The 19801-nt window shown below is 33.0% G+C and overlaps 2 long non-coding RNA genes across 3 annotated transcripts in view; one reads left to right on the plus strand and one right to left on the minus strand.

The window, feature by feature from the left end:
• Positions 1 to 19801, plus strand: part of LOC134809263 (uncharacterized) — a 46030-nt gene that overhangs the window by 24419 nt on the left and 1810 nt on the right. Inside the window, exon 3 of the long non-coding RNA XR_010154570.1 lies at positions 17903 to 18045. This is a non-coding gene — a long non-coding RNA (uncharacterized LOC134809263). The remainder of the gene's footprint in view (positions 1 to 17902; positions 18046 to 19801) is intronic.
• LOC134809264 (uncharacterized) overlaps positions 1 to 19801 on the minus strand; it is a 48437-nt gene that overhangs the window by 15116 nt on the left and 13520 nt on the right. The window lies entirely within an intron of this gene.

Below are 19801 nucleotides of genomic sequence, written 5' to 3' on the forward strand. Positions count from 1 at the left end.
GGCTTAGGCAAACAGACTGGGTTGGATTGAGAATTGAATGTATACATAAAATTTGGTTTGGTCAGATGAGAACACCAAATGTGGTAGCTAGATCACCGTTATTTATGAGATTTTTATTGGGTTGATTTGTCTTGAAAGAATCAAATCTAAGGGAAATGTTTGGAATGGCTAGATGATCCTAACAGAAGAAATCTTACAGGTCTTTACTGCTAAAGCTAAGGAGATGAGAGTAAACAGTAAGTGGCCAACTCAAAGAAGCATGGACTATGTTGAAACATGGACTATAGCTGCAATTTCCCAGTGGTGCAGTTTTCAAGCGTTTTACCCCAGGAAAGAAAAAAATAAATAAATGAAAAGTAGCCATTTCACCATTCAGAGGATAGATACTGTTGCCCAGTGAAAACTACATGAATTATGTAATAGTTTTATGCTTGTTTCCCCCACTCACCATTCCAAAACTGTAAGACTTCAAGATAGAACAGGAGGTATGACATTTTAACAGCACATAAAAAAATAGTGAACATTCTATCCCCACACTTCATTGCCATTACTAAGGCTAAGGCAGGACTGAGTTTAGAATGCAGCAAAGCTTTGAAATGTATAAGAGATAATATCTCTAATATTCAAATGCACCATAAACTCAAAACTTAGAATCAATCCTGCTTCTAAAATACTGAATGTGACAAGAAACGTTATAAAAGTTTTCAAGATATCAGTATATGATAGAAAGAGATGTATTGCTTTAGCACAAATCATTCTACAAAAAAAAAAATTCTTCTAAAATAAATTACTTATCCATATCCTACAAATTTTCTTTTTTCTTTCTCTTTTTTTTTTTTTTTTTTTTTTTTTGAGACAGAGTTTCACTCTTGTTGCCCAGGCTGTAGTGCAGTGGCTTGATCTCAGCTTACTGCAAACTCTGCCTCCCGGGTTCAAGCAATTCTCCTGCCAAGGCCTCCCAAGTAGCTGGGATTACAGGTGCCAGCCACCATGCCCAGCTATTTTTTTTGTATTTTTAGTAGAGATGGGGTTTCACCGTGTTGGCCAGGCTGGTCTTGGATGGCTGACTTCAGCTGATCCACCGGCCTTGGCCTCCTGAAATGCTGGGATTGCAGGCATGAGTTGCCGTGCCCAGCCACAAATTTTCTTTTACCTTGGAAAACATATATGCAAATATACTTGTCAACTATCCGACAAAGGTCTTCGGTATGTATGTATGGATTCATTGAACATTGTTTCTTTTTACATAATGAATATTTTATGATTTTTAGCTTTGGTTTTTTGAAATGAACCAATAAATTGAAGAGACACAAGAAGTAATACGTGTGTAAATACCAGCACGCTTAGCCCCTCAAATAAACCTCTTACAGGTGTCTGACTCCTAAATCCAATTTGACTTTTTTCAGAACTTGTCTTTATCAATTATTTACATTCTGCTTCATTTTCTGATTTGTTTTTTTACTTTCACACTCACTGATCATTGTTTTACACAATAGTTGTTTACTACAGTAACAATTATATCTGACATAAATGTACTGAGGAACAAAACAACCATCTTATGGCATACAAATTAGCAGTGGGAGAAGGCTAACCCCAAACATATGCCAAGCCAGGGGCCAGGAAATCAAGGGATGTGGTTAGGCAGAAACTGGGAAGACACTTTATAGCGATTCCTATCTTTGTTACAGACATGAAGGAGATAAATTATAATTTGAAAAAATGGCCCTCCCAGTTCTAAAGAGATTAACTAAAAGTCTAGTACCTTTTAAAGATCTGAATAGGAAACACTTGTCATTTATGGTCTCTAAGGGCAGCCACTGTAAGACTTCAAAACAACCTTGGTCTCCACAATCTTTTATCTTAACCTGAACATTCCCTTTCTATCAATCCCAGGTCTTGAAACAAACTCAACCAATTATCAACCAGAAAAAGTTTAAATTCACCTATAGCCTGGAACCAACCCCCAAACCCCAATACCCTCCCATCCCCCAAACCCCCTGCCACCCCCAACCCCTCCCACCCCCACTCCCTCTGCTTTGAGTTGTCCCACCTTTCTGGATCAAACTGATGTATTTCTCAAGTGTAGTTAATTGATGTCTCATGCCTCTCTAAAATGTATAAAAGCAAGCTGCATCCCAACCACCTTGGGCACATGTTCTCAGGACCTCCTGAGTGCTGTGTCACTGGCCATGGTGACTCATATTTGGCTTAGAATAAATCTCTTCAAATATATTTTTTTAAAGAAGAAAGAAAAAGGAAAAACAAATGCTTTTGCAGAAGCCAAGAAGAAAGTGAAGGGAAATAAATGAGAGTGGAAAAATGAGAGATCAATTGCGGTGAGATATGCTTTTTTTGGCAATTAATTGCAACAAGTGCCCAAAATGCCAATTATAACATAGTTTGCTATCTACCATTGCTTTATTTAACTGAAGTATTCAACCATAGATATGGAAAAAAGACTGACCTAGTTTAGAAAAGTTCTATCCTGATACATTTAAGCACTAGAGAGTATACACAAATAAAAACACAAACTTACTTTTCTTAAAAACTTTTACTGAGTCAAATATTAAAAGAGAACACTTGTTTGTAAAGCATCTCATGAAGTTGATTTTTGATTTTTCAGTCCTTCAGTAACTAATAATCTTTATTTTGACATTGATGGTTATCTGATGGAAGAATAACTGCAAGATATTAATAACAGAAATCATTTGCATCAGCCGGGTACAGTGGCTCACTCCTGTAATCCCAGAACACTGGGAGGCCAAGGTGGGCAGATCGCTTCAGCCCACGAGTTGGAGACCAGCCTGGGCAATGTGGCAAAACCTTGTTTCTACTAAAGATACAAAAATTAGCTGGGCATGGCGGCATGTGCCTGTAGTCCCAGCTACACAGGAGGCTGAGATGGGAGGATTGCATGAGCACACGGCACTTCAGCCTGGGCAACATAGTAAGATCCTGTCACAAAAAAAAAATATCATTTGTGTCAAATGATTTTTGTATCAAAGCTTTCAGAAAAAGGAGTGGAAAGAAAATTTAAAAAGCTTTTGTCCATCATTCTTAGATGTCATATTCAATTAAATATTTCTTCAGACTTAATAAAAAAATTGAACAATAATAACAAGTGTGATTTTATTTCCATTAACCTGAAATTTACTGCTATTTCAAATTCTACTCAATTTAGAGTTTTTAAGATTAAAAACAAGAAATATTAAATAGAAGTTACAATATTTTTGAAGTAATTGGTGAGAATTTGTTTAATAATGCCTACGTATTTGGTAATTTGATCTTAGTTCCACAAATTTCACTATCACGAACTCTTCCCTGTCCGTTACCTCAGCTACAAGATTTATCAGACTGTCAATGATAACTATGTCTCATATGGTAGGACCCTTTGCTTTAATGAGGGTGATTAGCTAAAATTGATGTTCATTGCCTTAATACAGACATACTATATTTAGATATATTTAACTCTATTACACATACTGCAAACACATACTCTTGTTGTCTTCTACACTATTATATATTTTACTTGTTATAGTAGATATTTATTTTCGATGGATAACTAAGTATAATAAAATAGATAGCAGAGGAATTAATTATCTCATATGGATATCATTTCACCTGATCTTGATGAACAAGGAAATGGGTGATTTACCCAGGAATAAATGTAAAGTTCTGTATGGTTTGGAAAGCACAAATGGTCACCTAATTTTGAAACACTTTAGGTAAATTCCCATTCAGAAAAACATTTATCACTTATATAACTAATGAAATGCTTAGGGGAAAGTGTTTTGGCTGACAACCATACTTTGCTTTTAGAGACTATTTTTATATTTGAATATTTCATAAAAACTATTTCTAAGCCAAGGAAAAAAAACTAAATAAAAAGGCAAAGATGTATTTTTGAAAGTGAAATATTTACGTATAACCGTAGTTAGAAAAGAAGTGGAAATCAGTATGTGATTTCAGATGATTGCGTATTTTATAACTATTAGGGATAAAGTGCATTAGAGCTTCCTGTTGCCAGTTGCTGAAAGGCTTTGATTCAGAGGTAGCATCTGTACAAAAAGATACTGCCATTTTTATGGTAAATGCTTTTTAAATTGAACTAGAAAGTAAATAGTCACACATTTTGAAAAAAATATGAATTTTTAAAAGTCTGTGTTTGAACATCAATAAAGAAATCAACGTAACTATGAATTAAGAGAAATCTAGAAATACTTTATTTAAGCAAAAACATTGCAAACATTTATGTCATAATATTTACTTTCTTAAAATAGAAACAAAAGCAGTTGGAGATTTAATTCACTATAAGAAAGAAAAGTTTTTGTACATAATGTTTTCTAAGGTAGTAAATGTAAACCTAAGTAACATGGCATGGAATGAAAATAAATTACTGAGAATGGCTTTGTATTGATTACGTATGTTCTGAGATTTTTCCGTATTGAAACAAACCTACACAGTGGAAGAAAATATGTACTTAAAACTGGCATCTGATGTGATTAGTGTATTACATACATACAAATTTGCAATAGTCTCTGAAGAGAAAATGAGATTTCTACCTTTTCCATTTCCAATTCAGTCCAGTCATTTTGGTGTATTTCTCTGATAGTGTCTCTATTAAAACGTAATTTATTTTATTTTATTTCTATAAATTTATGGAGTGCAACTGTAATTTTGTTACACCCATAGGTTGCATAGTGAAGTCAGGATGTTCAGCATATTCATCACCTGAAAAGCATACCTTGTACTCATTAAGTAATTTCTTATCATTTACTCCCCTCTCACTCTCCCCCAACTCTTTCAAGTCTTCATGTCCAAGTCTCTATCATTGCACACTCTATGTCCATGTGAACTCATTGATTACCTCCCATTTATAAATGAGAACACGCAGTATCTGTCTTTCTGTGTCTGACTTTCATCTAAGATAATGTCCTCCAGTTCCATCCAAACTGCTCCAAAATACATGTTTCATGAGTATATTATTTTTAAAGGCTTAATTGTATTCCATTGTGTATATCATCATATTTTCTTATCTTTAGGTGGAAATCTTTTTTATTATACTTTAAGTTCTGGGGTACATGTGCAGAACTTGCAGGTTTGTTATGTAGGTATACACGTGCCATAGTGGTTTGCTGCACTCATCAACCTGTCATCTACATTAGGTCTTTCTCTAAATGCTATCCCTCCCCTAGCCCCTCACCCTCTGACAGGCTGTGGAGTGTGATGTTCCCCTCCTTGTGTCCATGTATTCTCATTGTTCAACTCCCACTTATGAGTGAGAGCATGCAGTGTTTGGTTTTCTGTTCTTGTGTTAGCTTGCTGAGAATGATGTTTGCCAATTTCATTCATGTCCCTGCAAAGGACATGAACTCATCATTTTTTATGGCTGCATAGTATTCCATGATGTATATGTGCCACATTTTCTTTATCCAGTCTATCATTGTTGGACATTTGGGTTGGTTCCAAGTCTTTGCTATTGTGAACAGTGCTGCAATAAACATATGTGTGCATGTGTCTTCAGAGTAGGATGATTTATAATCCTTTGGGTATATACCCAGTAATGGGATTGCTGGGTCAAAATGTATTTCTAGTTCTAGATCCCTGAAGAATCGCCACACTGTCTTCCACAATGGTTAAACTAATTTACACTCCCACCAACAGTGTAAAAGCATGCCTATTGCTCCACATTCTCTCCAGTATCTGTTGTTTTCTGACTTTTTAGTGATCTCCATTCTAACTGGAGTGAGATGGTACCATCTCACATTTTCTTTATCAAATCATCTATTGGTGGACACTTAGGTTGATTCAGTATCTTTGCTACTGTGAATAGTGCTGTGATAAGTGCTGGTATGTTTATGATATAAGGATTTCAAATAGACTGTAAGAGTGTAAAAAGTTTCCACTGAACTTTGGACTGGAAATATGATAAGAGAAGATCCTTTCACTAATAGAGGTGGAGCGTTAAGAGATAAAATCAATAACTAATTTTATGCTGCACTAAACAGGGAAGAAAGAGAAAGTGAGTAAAAAGCAAGTTTTGTGGTTGGCCAGGTTTTGGATTACATAACGAAAATAGACAAACATACTTTATTAAGCATATTGCATAACCTATGCTACTTTCAGCTGATTTATATTCATTTAATCCCTCATTCAACTTAATATAATATCCTCCTTTCCTTCCTGGCTTTCTACCTGCCTGTTCTCATTCATTAACTTGTTTTAGCCAATGAGTCATGAGTAGCTACTCTGTTCAGGCATTGTTCTCAGTTCTAGTGATACAGTAGCATACAATTTTAACAAAATATCTGCCCTCATGAAGCTACATTTTAGAGGAAGGAACTCAATGAACAAGTCAAAAGAAAAATATAAAATATTTTAGAATACAAATAATTGGTATGAAGAAAAACCAGTCAAATGAGGGGTAAGACATATTCAAGGTAGAGAACAATCTACAATTACATTGAGCCCTGAACAAAGAGAGAAAATAAGCTATACATAAATTTGGGGAAGAACATTTCAGGAAGAGGGAAGTGTACAGGCTCTAATGAAATAAAAAAGCTAGTGTATTCCAAAAAGAGCAAAAAAAATTATGCTTGAAATTGAATTGAATGAGCAATGAGAAGAATAGTAAAAATGAGATCAAACAATAATCTAGAGCTAGATCAGAAAAAAGTCTAAAAGCTAAAATGAAGATATGCATCTTATTCTAGAGTGTGAAGAGATCTGATCAGGAGAACTACATGATCTGATTACTATTTCAAAATAAGGATTCTTGATGCTATTTGGAAAATGATGGCCTACTATAATGATAAGAGATTATTTTAAACATGTAGTAATGTGATAAAATGACATGAATGAATGTTTTTATTTATAATGAGCATACCAGTGTGTAGCCTCTTTAGTACTTGTATACTTGGAAGCAGTTTATTCTCTGAAGTTTTTTTTTCTTTATTTCTTCTCTAACTTGTTTATTCTTTTTAAATTTAATGTCAATATAATATGCTTTAACTTTAAACATTTAGGTGCTTTATGAGTGGAATCTCAGTTAAAAAATGTTATTATTCAGTAGGTACTAAATTGAGTTCCTGTTTTACTTTACAAACCAAGCACCATAGGTTGTTACAGAAAACCATTATAAGTCACATTTTTTAAAAGTTTCTTCAGTGAAGTAGACATTACAAAAGTTATATTTAAACACAACACTATGAACTCAAGTCACAGAGGCAAAGAGAAACTATTGTATTTGCTTTGAGCATCTACACATTGTAAAAAAGGTTATTGAATGCAATTCAAATCTAACTTCATTTGAGGATAACCCCAGGCACTTTGTGTCTGTATTTCTTGTAGTTTTGTACTGACTATTGGAAACTCATTCAGTTTTGCCTTAAAGCACCCAGTAACCTATGAACAAAATGCATAAAAACTATTACATGATGTTTAGCCTCTGTAGACCAAACACAACAGGTATATGCAATTGCATAGTGCTGATGACTCACAAAAACAAAACAAAACAAAACAAAAAACTCTGTCCTCAGACTGATTTGTGAAAATAACTATTTAATCTAAAAATAAACTGAAAAGTGAAAATGAGAATTAGCAAATAGAGTTGAAGGGGTGTGTCAAAATGGATTGTATTTTATATAGCCTTTTACTATAATTATTCTTATAACAGGGCTTGTTTTCCTCTATTAGACTGCAAATGTGTTGGTTACTGAGGCGGTTGCCCTTGTTTTTGTATCACTTATGAAACCTAGTATAGTGCTTTGTATTATAATAATCATTCATTAGATATTATATGAATGATTTGAATTATATTTCATAGTAGCTCAAAGTTAGTCTTGATGGATAAATGAATGTAATACAACCATATACATTATTAGTAAGGAACTTAATAATATCATGAAGTATCTTTAACCAAAGTAATAATTAAAAAGTAGGAGTAAACCATAATAAGTTCAAATTTAGAATTTGATAGATAATGGAGATTACTTTTTAGGCCTAAATATTGAAGGATAGATGTTTATGAAACTTTGAGGTTCAAATTATTTGTAGAAATGTTTATTTAATATTATATTCAAGATATTAAAATGACAACAATAGGAAAATGTATAAGAGATTTGTTAAACACATCCTGAAAGCATGGAAATAACCATATATCTTAGCCTAATGCATGAAATAGTATAGCAAATATAAGCAGGATGTTTTTATTTTTATTTTAAAATTGTGTTTATCACTGGATAGGGATAATAAATTTATTCTATTTATTTTTTGCTGTTAAACATATACTTTAATAAACTAAACACATTTGTTTCTGCAGTGGATGGAAATATGTTTGTCACAGGTAAAACTGTCACTTGGGTAAATTTTATCTCAAGCAACTCCTTTTTAGTTTTAATACTTTCTATGTTGCCCAAATCAAGTCTTATTTCCATGAATCACTGTTTTATGTAATAATTTTCTTGGTGAGGTCAATTTACAGAGTTTTGGTACTTTCATGTCAGATTTCTAAGGTAGTATAATTTAGTTTAGAGGAAGAATTTCTACACAGATCATGTAATTGTCTCTTCATTATATATCAGGGTAAAATCTATAAAAAACAAAATTGGTTTGAGAACAAAGCTGTCATTACTTGCAAGATGAAAACAGAAAAATTACATGTGTTTATTAAAACACAGAAGTATATTCCCATGCAAATTAGCCCAGATTCTGAAGTGAAAGACAGGACTTTTGAGAGATTTTGAGTCCAAGGGTTCACCTCTTCAAACACAACAGAAAAAACTCTAATTTTTTTATTTTTAAATCTAATCAGTTTATATATGCCCAGGTCCAGCAAAAAAAAGCTGGGTTGATGATGTGTTTTGCAGTTATTCAAGCTAGTTTGAAAGAGTACCTGGCAGTGATTGTGAAGACCAATGATTATGCTACTAAGGTCTCTCAATTGCCAGACCCCCACCAAGTATTTTTTAAATATGCCATTGTGTTTTGAAACTCAAAACCTCATATATTTGTTAATCTAGTTACCTGCCAAACCAAACAGGAATCCAAAGTTTCATAACCCTGCTGTGTTCTCTGGTTACTAGAAATAAGCATATTTTTGATGTTTTAACAACCTTTTAAAATAATAATTTCTAATAATGAAATAGAATATTTCTATTTTAAGTAGCTATTGGGTATATCTTTACATAACTAGATGATTATGTTAAATGGGTTTTTTAGATGAATGATGTGCATGCGTAGATATTTTTAAAACGAAATATGTTTTTTCCTTTTTTACTTAAATTTCTTTTTAGAACATACTGTTATGAACATTAACATTTATTCAAGTCCTTGGGACAATTCTTCTTCAGTTACCCATTAAAATTTTCATGATCTCTGCAAAACACAGATTAGAAATATAAAATAACATAAATTTTAGAATACAGTGAGATGACTTACACAACAATTTGATAATATTTTATATAATATTTTATGATTAACCAGTTAACTGAAACCTCAAAACCTGTATTAACTGATTAATATTGTAGCAAAATATCAGTTCATGTTATTGTATCAATCACTTCTGGATACATGATTATGCTGTCGTGATATGATTTCTAACAATTGTCTTGTCATTTTTAGCTTTTACTATTATAATTTTAATTAGAATATATTAAAGTCACTATGTCATAACAGACTTTATATTGTGCCATGCGGTCCTATTGCTCTTTTGTTTCAAATATCATATAGTCTAAAGCAATGATTCTCATTAAATACATGCATCAAAATCCACTGCAGTTATTACATGCTAACTCAAACTTACAAAATCAAGCTCTCTGTGATCCTGGTTAATACCTCTAAGTACTTGAGCCAATAATCCAAGTGCTTTGGGGGGTCGAGGTGAGAGGATAGCATGTGGCCAGAAGTTCAAGACCAGCCTGGGCAACATAGCGAGACTCCATCTCCACAAAAAAAATGTTAAAAATTAGCCAGACATGGTGGTGCATGTCTTAGTTCTAACTACTCAGGAGGCTGAGAAAGGAAGATTACTTTAGCCCAGGAGCTCAAAGGTGCAGTGAGCTGTGACTGCACTCCAGCCCGTCTAAAAAAACAAAAAAAAAAGGAAAGAAAAGAAAAAAAGAAATAAAAATGTATACACATTTTTTTTTCTGAAGTGGATGGAAATATGTCATGTCAGAGGTAAATTGTGACTTGAGTAAGTTTTATGTTGAGCAACTCTTTTTGTTTACATTTTCTATGTTGCCCAAATAAAGTCTTATTTTCATAAATCACTGCTTTACGTAACAACTTTTCCTGCAGCCCTGGGTATAGTGGCACACAGTTGTAGTCCCAGGTACACTGGATGCTGAGGCAAAGGGATCATTTGAACTCAGAACTTCAAGGTCAACCTGGGCAACATAGCAAGATCCTATCTGTAACAAAAAATTTTTTAATGATAATTCTCATGCAAAATTCAGTTTGCACTGTTTTAAAAAATGAAACACTTATAAGAGCATGGTCATAAGGCAATTCTGACATGGTGTCAAGCCATTTAAACTTAGATGTAACCTAGGATTTAGGATCCTTGCTATTGTTTACATAGTAAGTCCACATTTAATATCAGTAGATTATTGGAAACTGCAACTATCAGCAAAATGGTGAACAATGAAACAAATTTTACCATAGGCCAATTGATACAACAATATATAAGTTCCTACTGCATATTTCTGGTCACAATATTATCACTGTACTTCTAAATGAAGACTAAAACACTTATAACATTCAACACTGAAATAAGTGTGAGGTATACATACATTTTTAAAAAGATTAATAAAAACAAGTGATTATTTACCCAATTATTCCAGTTCAGAGTCTCGGGTGGCAACAGCCTATTCTTACTCAGCATGCAATGCAGGAATAAACCCTGCACAGGATGCTATTCCATGGCAGGGCACAACCACATTCACTCACATGGGGACACACAGTGGGGAAATGCCAATTAACCAGACATGCACATCTTGGGGATGTGAGAGGAAGCAGGAGTTCCTGGAGAAAACCCATGCAGGCATGGGGAGAACATGCAGACCCTACACAGATGGTAGTCCTGTCCAGGAATCAATATTTATTCTCATCTACATTATAGCGAAACAACATTGAACAAAACAACTTTATTTGAGGACCTGTTTTACTTGTACATCTTTGGGAAAATCTTTTAACTTTTATTACTCATAATCTCAATAAAAGTGTGTTAAGAATACATATTTCAGGAGGTTTTTTGAGACAATCAAATGTGGCAATGCATGCAGAATTAATAGCCCATAAGGCATTTTATACAGTATATTCTTAGTAATCTATTTTTAATTTATAATTGCTCTATAAAATAATCTGATTACTTTTGGTATAAAGGATAACATATTCCACTAATACTGTGAAGTTTCAGTGATATAAACACTTAGAAATCGTCTGCTCTGTTATGGAAAAAAACATCTAGAAGTATCTTTCAGATTGAAAAATGTTTTTAAGGTGCTGGAATAATGGTACCTCTTGCAGATTTGTCTAGCATTACCCAATGTTTGTGATTGCTGAGTAATATTAGTGAAATAAGTGTGCAAATCTTTTAATAACTGAATAGAATCCTTCCCTGAACAATTTCCCAGGTGTTATTGCTGTTGCTATCTTATTAAATATTCAATGCCATCTATTATATCCTATACAGAGTCAAATAATAAGCTTACATAAACTAATATTTAATATAATACTAATAAATTTAAGATGATATAAAGCAGAATAAAATAACATTTCAGAATAAAAAGACTTTGAAGCTTCCCTGTATTACTTGATAAGATTTAGGTACAGTCTCAAGAAAACATTTTTTTTTCCTTCTTCTGCATCAGCTCATCTACAAACAATTTATTTCTGAAACAGGCCCCAGGGGCAGGCTGGTTGGTGACTGTAATGGGGGATATCTGACTGGCCACTCAAGGAAATTGCTATGGACTTTTAATCTTATTTTGATTAAGTTCTGTGCAGATTGTGTCTGCCAGGCTAGCACTAAGATTACTGTTTCTGAGATCTTTTGGCTGCTATCAGACTGGACTCAATTTTTTTTCTACATTCTCAAGGTTAAGTTGAAACAGTATTACCCATTATTTATAAATGGTAAGTGTTTAGGTTTTGCCTTGTGTTACAAACTAGAATGTTAATAAAAATACTATATTTAACAAGTTGCAAATTTATGAAAGTCATTGTTTTTGAAAGAAAGTTTTAGATTAAAAAAAACAAAAGAAAACAAAAGAAAAATCCTTTAAGAGGAAACAATGTCTTTATGTGTTTAAAGTTTCAAAAGGTAATTTATAAAGACATCAAATATAGTTAAAAATAACTAATCAAAAATGAATATTTAGTGTAGAGGAACATGGATATTGATAAACTGTAGGATATTTTATTTATCTTTTTCTTTCAGCAAAGATCTAACCAAAATTAGAGAAATGATGTGTTTTATTCTAGAACCATCACAATACAAACAATAATATGTTGTTTTTCATCTTGTATTGGATAAACACTATTAATCCCATTAATCCATTCCTCTTTGCTTCTTCAATTAAAATCCCGTGTATTATATAAATACCTCCCTCTACCCTCTGCAGTGTAGGAGAATCAGGGAAATCTCATCCCATCTCCCGAAACAGAGATGTATCCTGTATGTACCTTGCCAATGATGGCAACTTCTTTTCCTTTGTTGAGATATAATAGAAACCCCAGGTTGACACCATTTAGTTCATGATATCACTTCCAGATTGATATTGGTGGAAAGGTGACTTAATCTGGCTAAATCAGATGCAAGAGATGGACTTGTGTTCTATTATTAGAATATAAATTTCTTGTCTTTCTCTATATGAATAGCAAAGCATGCTGCAACAATTGTTCTTATCAGCAAAGAAAAATTCTGATAAGCACCTGGAAATATGGCACCTGGAAGCCCTCATTCCTCAGGATTTGATAAAAGAATTCAATATTATTAAAGCAAGTTAAGAGCCAGGATTACTGTTACTTGTCTTGAAAGCGTGTTGACATCTCTATTGTTCCATATGCCTTGTCAGAATGATCTCTGGCTTAGGGAAAACTTTTCAGCTATCTGCTCTAGCACATTGGTGTGAAAGATGTGTTAAGGGAGAGGTGGTAGCTTGATCCTTAGTGCTGTTAGACATCAGGTGGGTCTTAGATAGCTCGAATCATCAGGTCACTTTTTTCAGCCATGAGTAGTATGCTCTACAGCAGTTATTAATTTATATAAATGCTGTAGATTTAAAAATGGTAGTGAAGTGCTAATTCAGAGTATCTGATTTATAATTCAGAGCAATTTAATGGGTCATAGTTAAGTTGGCAGGAGTATTCTAGTTATCTCTCCAAATATAATAATTTTAAATATTGTCCACACAAGGAAAAAACCTAACATCTTTCTCCATATCCTTAAAACTCCAGATATGAATTTGATCATGCAGTGCTTGTCTTTCTGTGCCTGGCTTATTTCACTTAACAAAATATCCTCCAACTTCATCCACATTGCCAAAAATAACAGCATTTTATGGCTGAATATTGTTCTGGAGGGGTGGATAGATAGATGATAAATAGATGATAGATAGATAGATATACATTTATACACCACATTTTCTTTATCCATTTGTTGTTAGATGAGCATTTAGGCAGATTCCATATCATGGCTATTTTGAATGATGCTTCAATATCCCTGGGTGCAGATGTCTCTTTGACATACTAATTTCATTTTTTTTGATTACGTACGCAGTAGTGGGATTGCTGGGTAATATAATAGTTCTCTTTTTTATTTTTTGTGGAACCTCCATACTGCTTTTCATAACAGCTATACTATTTTATATTCCCACCAACAGTGTATAACATTCCTCTTTCTCCACATTATCGTTTCCATTTGTTATATTTTGTCTTCTTGATAATATCCATCATTTAAACTGGGGTAAGGTAATAGCTAATTGTGGTTTTGTTTTGCATTTTTCTGAGGCTTAATGATGTTGAGCATTTCTTTATATATTTTTTGGCCATTTGTATGTCTTCTTTTGTCCATTTTTTAATCAACTTTTTCTTTTGCTATTGAGTTTTTTGAGTTCCTTATATATTCTGGATATTAAACCTTGTTGAATACATAGTTTGCAAACACCTTATCCTGTTCTGTAATTGTCTGTTCATTTTATTGATTGATAAGAAGTAGGTTAATTGTGCTATATAAGTGCAAACTTTGTCTAAAGGAGAATATGTGTTCTTTGAAGGCAAATGTCCATTTGTCAAGCCCCCCAGTACTTTCTTTTATGTAGGAATGCCAATATAGGGCCTTTCCGTTTTGAAGCTGTTTGTGAGTAGATTTTTCTCTTCCCACCACCTGGAGGCTAAAATGTAAACCAGAGACCCAAGAATAGCCACTCATTCCTTGCATTTTTAACCTTGCAAGGTAAGAAGTAGGCAGAGAGTCTGAAATTATTCCTGTCGGATGGATAGATTTTTGGAATCCAATGGTAAAGTGGGAAGTGACAAACTAAAGCAGAGCCCAGCAGAATTCCAGAAAATGCCTGGGCATGCTTTGCTGGCAGTGGCCAGCGGTCATGACTGACAGGACAATAGCCACATGAAAAGCAGAACTTCCTTTTTCTGATATTGGTTCTGACTTGCTCTCTGATTCCTGCCTGAGCCTGGTTCACCTACTTTTTTTTCAATTCTAAGAGCTGTGTTGTGCTTTTCCAACACATTTGTTTTTGCTTGCTTTAAATTCCAAGTAATTTCTATTGTCTTTAAACAACTGCCTACCTAAAATAGTTACTAAATATATAGCTAAAACACTAAATTAAATAAACTTACATTGTTTTCCTTGCTGTAAGAATTCTCTAAGCCTTTCTTATTTTAATATGCATCATGAACCTCCAGTTGAGGCAATGTGCAACACATTTTGAGAGACATGATCTACCTGTTGGAATCTTAACATTTAGAACAGATATATTGATCAGTGTATAATTTTTGGATTATCAAAGATGGGAATGAAATTGAGCTATAATATATAAAATAAGAGGATTTATATATGTTTGTTTTTTTACTCCCCATCTCACCTGCTACTTCTTTATGGATAACAGTTATCCCACTTGATGGAATTTTTCTCCTTTCATCCATTACTTTTTTATTTAAAGTATTCCCTCTCCTAGGATGTAAGTTTCTATAGACTGAAATGTTGTTATTTATGGTAATAAGCCTTATTTTCAGGCTGCTTTACAGAATTTTGGCTTTGTCTTTTGTTTTCTTCATTGTACTTTTCTTACTCCACTCAGAATTTGTTGACCTGCTTAAATCTGCTTATATCTGTCTTCAATCAGTACTTAAAACATTCTCTATTATTTCCTTAGTTATTGCCTTTGTCTCTCTTTTGCTGGTAAAGTTTAGACATATATTAATGTTTAACTCTATCCTTTGTATCTTGAAACTTTTCTTCAATAATTTATTTTCTTTCTTCCTACTGCACTTCATTAATTTTCCAGTAGTTCTCTGTTACTTCTAGCAGGTATTTCCTTTCTAAATCTACCATGATCATATTTGTATTTTCCTGTGTGCATCTTTAAGCATATGTTTTGTTCTTTAACTTCTGTCTGATAATTCTATTACTTAAATTGTTTTTCTTGTCTGTCGATTTGTTTCTGGATGTTGTTATCCTTAACAATATACTGATTCTTCTCTGTGTATGTGTGTCTCTCTCTCCATCTCTCTCTAAACACATGCACACAAACTCTCTCTCTCTCTCTCTCTCATGTACGCTATATTGCATACAAATTATTTACCAAAATAATTGACTTTATTTTTAATACAGACCTACAAGTTAGTTACTTTCATATTCACGTTACAGTTGACGAAACTGAGACTCAAAGGGAAAAATGACTTGGCCAAGTTTATACACCCAATTAGTGTCAGGATAGTTTAAGATTACCTTGTTGTCTACTATGGAGATAAGTTCCTCCAGAAGTTTTGATTATGCAAGCATTACCCATATCAGATCATCTTAAATCAGGGTGAAAATATGAGTATCTGAACAACTCATATTTGGTCCCAGACTTCAAGTATGCTCAAGAGTTTGTTCTTGTTTTCTCCTTCATTGGAGTGTATTAACCTTAAGATTCTAGCTTAGAGTAGCAAAAGTCTCTGGGCAGACTCTCTATATTTTGTCAGCCATAGACTATAATTTCTGTCTTTTTTCATCTGAGAATTCTATCTGAACAAAAGTTAACTTGGCTTGCAAGGAAAAGTTCCCCAAATTCAGTGATAGTTTTCCTCTTTGAGCTCCCATCTTCTTTAACTCTAATCATGTTTTTCTGGTAGCTCTGTTCTGCTTCTTCATTTGACTTCCATTGAATTGGGTAACTTTTTTTTTCCTCTTCCCGATGTACATAAATGACTTAAAGTATATCAATATCACTATATTCTCTATAACACACAAATAACTAGCATAAATAAGTGGCATTTAGACAGTATAGTCTAAATACAAGTTCCCTGTCCTATTTTGTAGGTCTTTGAATGTTGTTTAAAAAAATACAACTAAGACATGTTAAATTTCACTAAGTTTATTTGACCAAGAAAAAGGTTTGAGAACTAGGCACCATCTCAGAACGAAGATTGTTCAGAGTGACTCCACATCCAGAGTGGTGAGATGTATTTATAACCAGAACATAGAAAATTATATTCAGAGTTTCCGTGATTGGTGCAGTTCAATATTTGCCTTATTTGGGCATAATTTGGCAGCATTCAGCTTGGGATTGACTAAGGGTTTGGCTCCTATGATTGGTTGAGTCTCAGTTGCTTGGTTACAAGTCCATACATCTACATTAGCTTACAACTTATTTACGCATTAAGTTAGAGTACAGTCACTATGTATGGATGCCACTTTGGGCCAAACTTAATTAGGCAAGTACAATGGGCACTTTGAGCCAAACTTAACTCAGCTTAACAATGTTCTCTAGTATTTGTTTTACTTTATTGTATTTGTTTGATTCAATATAGCAAATGCTTCTTTAGACTTACCCACATGTTTATATATATATTACTGTTTTGCCTCCGTTGAACATGCCTTCTACTTCCTAATTTGTGCCAGAATTGACTAGTAGATGCTATGAATGCATCATGCTCTTTGGCCCATTTCGAACACTCAGGTATGTCTGTACTCTTAGTTCATCTATTCATCATTGCTTCTACAGTTCCCTCATGCTTTAAAAAGTATGTAGCTTTTATAATTTATCCAGCTTTTTCTTGTCATTTTAATAAGAGTATGTGTCTTATACAACTACTATATTCATCCCAGAAGTAGAAGCAAACTATTATAATCCCATTATTTTTATACCTACTATTCTCTTTTCAGAATTTCTTTTAGATATTCCTTGGATAGTTTTATTCAATACTCCATGTCTTTCAGCTTATCTTATGTTCTATCTTTTGGTTCATATTCTGCATTCTGGATAATTCTTTATCTTCACTTTCTAGTTTGTTGATATTCCTTTTGGTGACTATAAGCTGCTCTTTAAAATGGTCAATAATGCCTAAGATGTTTATTATCTTGCCCTTTGCAGAAAAAAATTTTCAGCTTTTGCTCTGGAATGATTTTGCATCTCTTCCACCAAACTTCCAGTGTATCAATGGCCAGAAAATAATCTATATGTTAATTTGTTAATTTGATGGTTCATGGCTCAAGGCTGTATAATTTATAAGTTTGAAGTCAAACAACACATGATGGATAATCCTGATGTTACAGATTCTCAGGGGAGAATATGTATTTGTTTTTTCTACCAATTGTTCTAGTATTTACAGACAAACTTCTTAATTGTACTGGGTTGGTTAATAAGTATTTTTCTTTACTCTTTCAATCTAGGTCCAGCTATGCATCACCCCTTCGCTGATGAGCCTTAAGAAAATCCAAATTTATAGATTGCTGGGTCCATCTCTCTTGCCATCCAGAAAAGTCAGAGCAACTGGTCTTGCTGGTTTTAAGTGTTGCCTGTGTTTCTGGCATTGGTAATTTTCTTTGTTTTCCTGTAGTTTTAGGTATACATATATAATGACATCTCCAAAATTCATCAATATTAGCATTTGTTATGAAGATTTTTCAGGCAGTTGGCTTACCATATGGCCTAAATCTGATTCTAAAGTCCACGTTTCACTTTCTCAAATATAAAAACTGCTTGCTAATAAGCGTTAGAAAAATATTTCGAAGAATAACATTTTGATAAATATGATTGTACAATATTCACTGCAGTAAATAACCATTGCATACTCAAAGGAGTTTCATTTGCATATATAACATGAGATGAAAACCAATAATAAATGGTGACTTTTAATAAAATAGATCAGAAATAGTATCTTGTGCAAATAATCTGATGCAAGAATAATTACCCCTCTAATTAGTAAAATTCAATAAGAAGGTAGAATTTTCATTTACATGTGATCAAATAACTTTTTTTACAATACCTTTGCCTTTTGAATTCTTTAATAAAATACATCAGAAATAGTATCTTGTACAAATAATCTGATGTGAGAATAATTACCCCTCTAATTAGTAAAATTCAATAAGAAGGTAGAATTTTCATTTACATGTGATCAAATAACTTTTTTTACAGTACCTTTTGCCTTTTGAATTCTTTATTGTTTTCATTTAAGAAATGTGGAAATCTGAAACAAACTATATTCTCAATCATGTTAGAAAAATATATGTAAATGTATTTTTTAAATGTCCAGTGGCTAAGAACTTAGACTGGGTTTTGAAATAATAATTTCCTAACACAGTTTCTCAGTATGTTTCCTCTAGGCAAGAGAAAACTCTGTAATTATAAGATTCTTAATTTACCCTGGTAATTTCATAAGAAAAATGATTAATTACTTTGAGCAATCAGTTATACAGATAATCATGGTTCTTTATTTAAACCACAAAAAATAGAAAGAAAGCAGAGAAGCTTAGGCATAAAACATAAAGAAAAATTCAGTCATTTAGTAAAAATGAAATCAGTGTTAAAATATTTCTTTTGACACAGTCAGCTAACATCTTTCTATTTTTGCTGAGTAACTATTAATTATATTTTAAGTTCAACTAACTCTTGACACAGCAATGGAATTTGAAGTGAATATACTACTTTAAAAAATAAATGGTGTATTTAGAGTGTTGACATTTAGAAAATGGTAGTTTTGTGAAATTTGCAATGTGTTTTAGAATTACAAATGCTAAAGTAAATGAATGCATGATTATATTTAATAGAATAAAAACAGAAGAATTTTTTAAGTCTTGACGACCCAAGGCAGAGTTCTGTTTTAAGTATTCCCCTTTCAATCAACATTACAGCTATCCTAACTTAAAACTGCTTCAACTAATAATGTGTATTTATATTAAAAATGTAATCCATGGCTCTGAACCCTGGCTTCCTAGTAGAATCACATGGCAAGATTTTAAGTAATACTCATTTCTTGGCTCTACTAAAGTCCAATTAAAACAAAACTTCAGTTTTTAGAAAGAGGTGTGGGTAGTTTGAATGTTCCACATTATTCTAAGATGTGGGTGAGATTAAGAACCAGTAAGCACACCAGTCAGAATGGCTATTATTAAAAAGTCAAAAAATAGCAGGTGCTGGTAAGGTTGCAGAGAAAAAGGAACACTATACACTGTTAAAGAGAATGTAAATTAATTCAGCCATTGTGGAAAACAGTGTGGTGATTCCTCAAAGACCTAAAAACAGAACTACCATTAGACCCAGCAATCCCATTACTGGGTATATATCCAAAG

Source organism: Pan troglodytes, chromosome 22, assembly GCF_028858775.2.
Source record: "Pan troglodytes isolate AG18354 chromosome 22, NHGRI_mPanTro3-v2.0_pri, whole genome shotgun sequence".
In the NCBI taxonomy this organism is placed as follows: Eukaryota; Metazoa; Chordata; class Mammalia; order Primates; family Hominidae; genus Pan; species Pan troglodytes.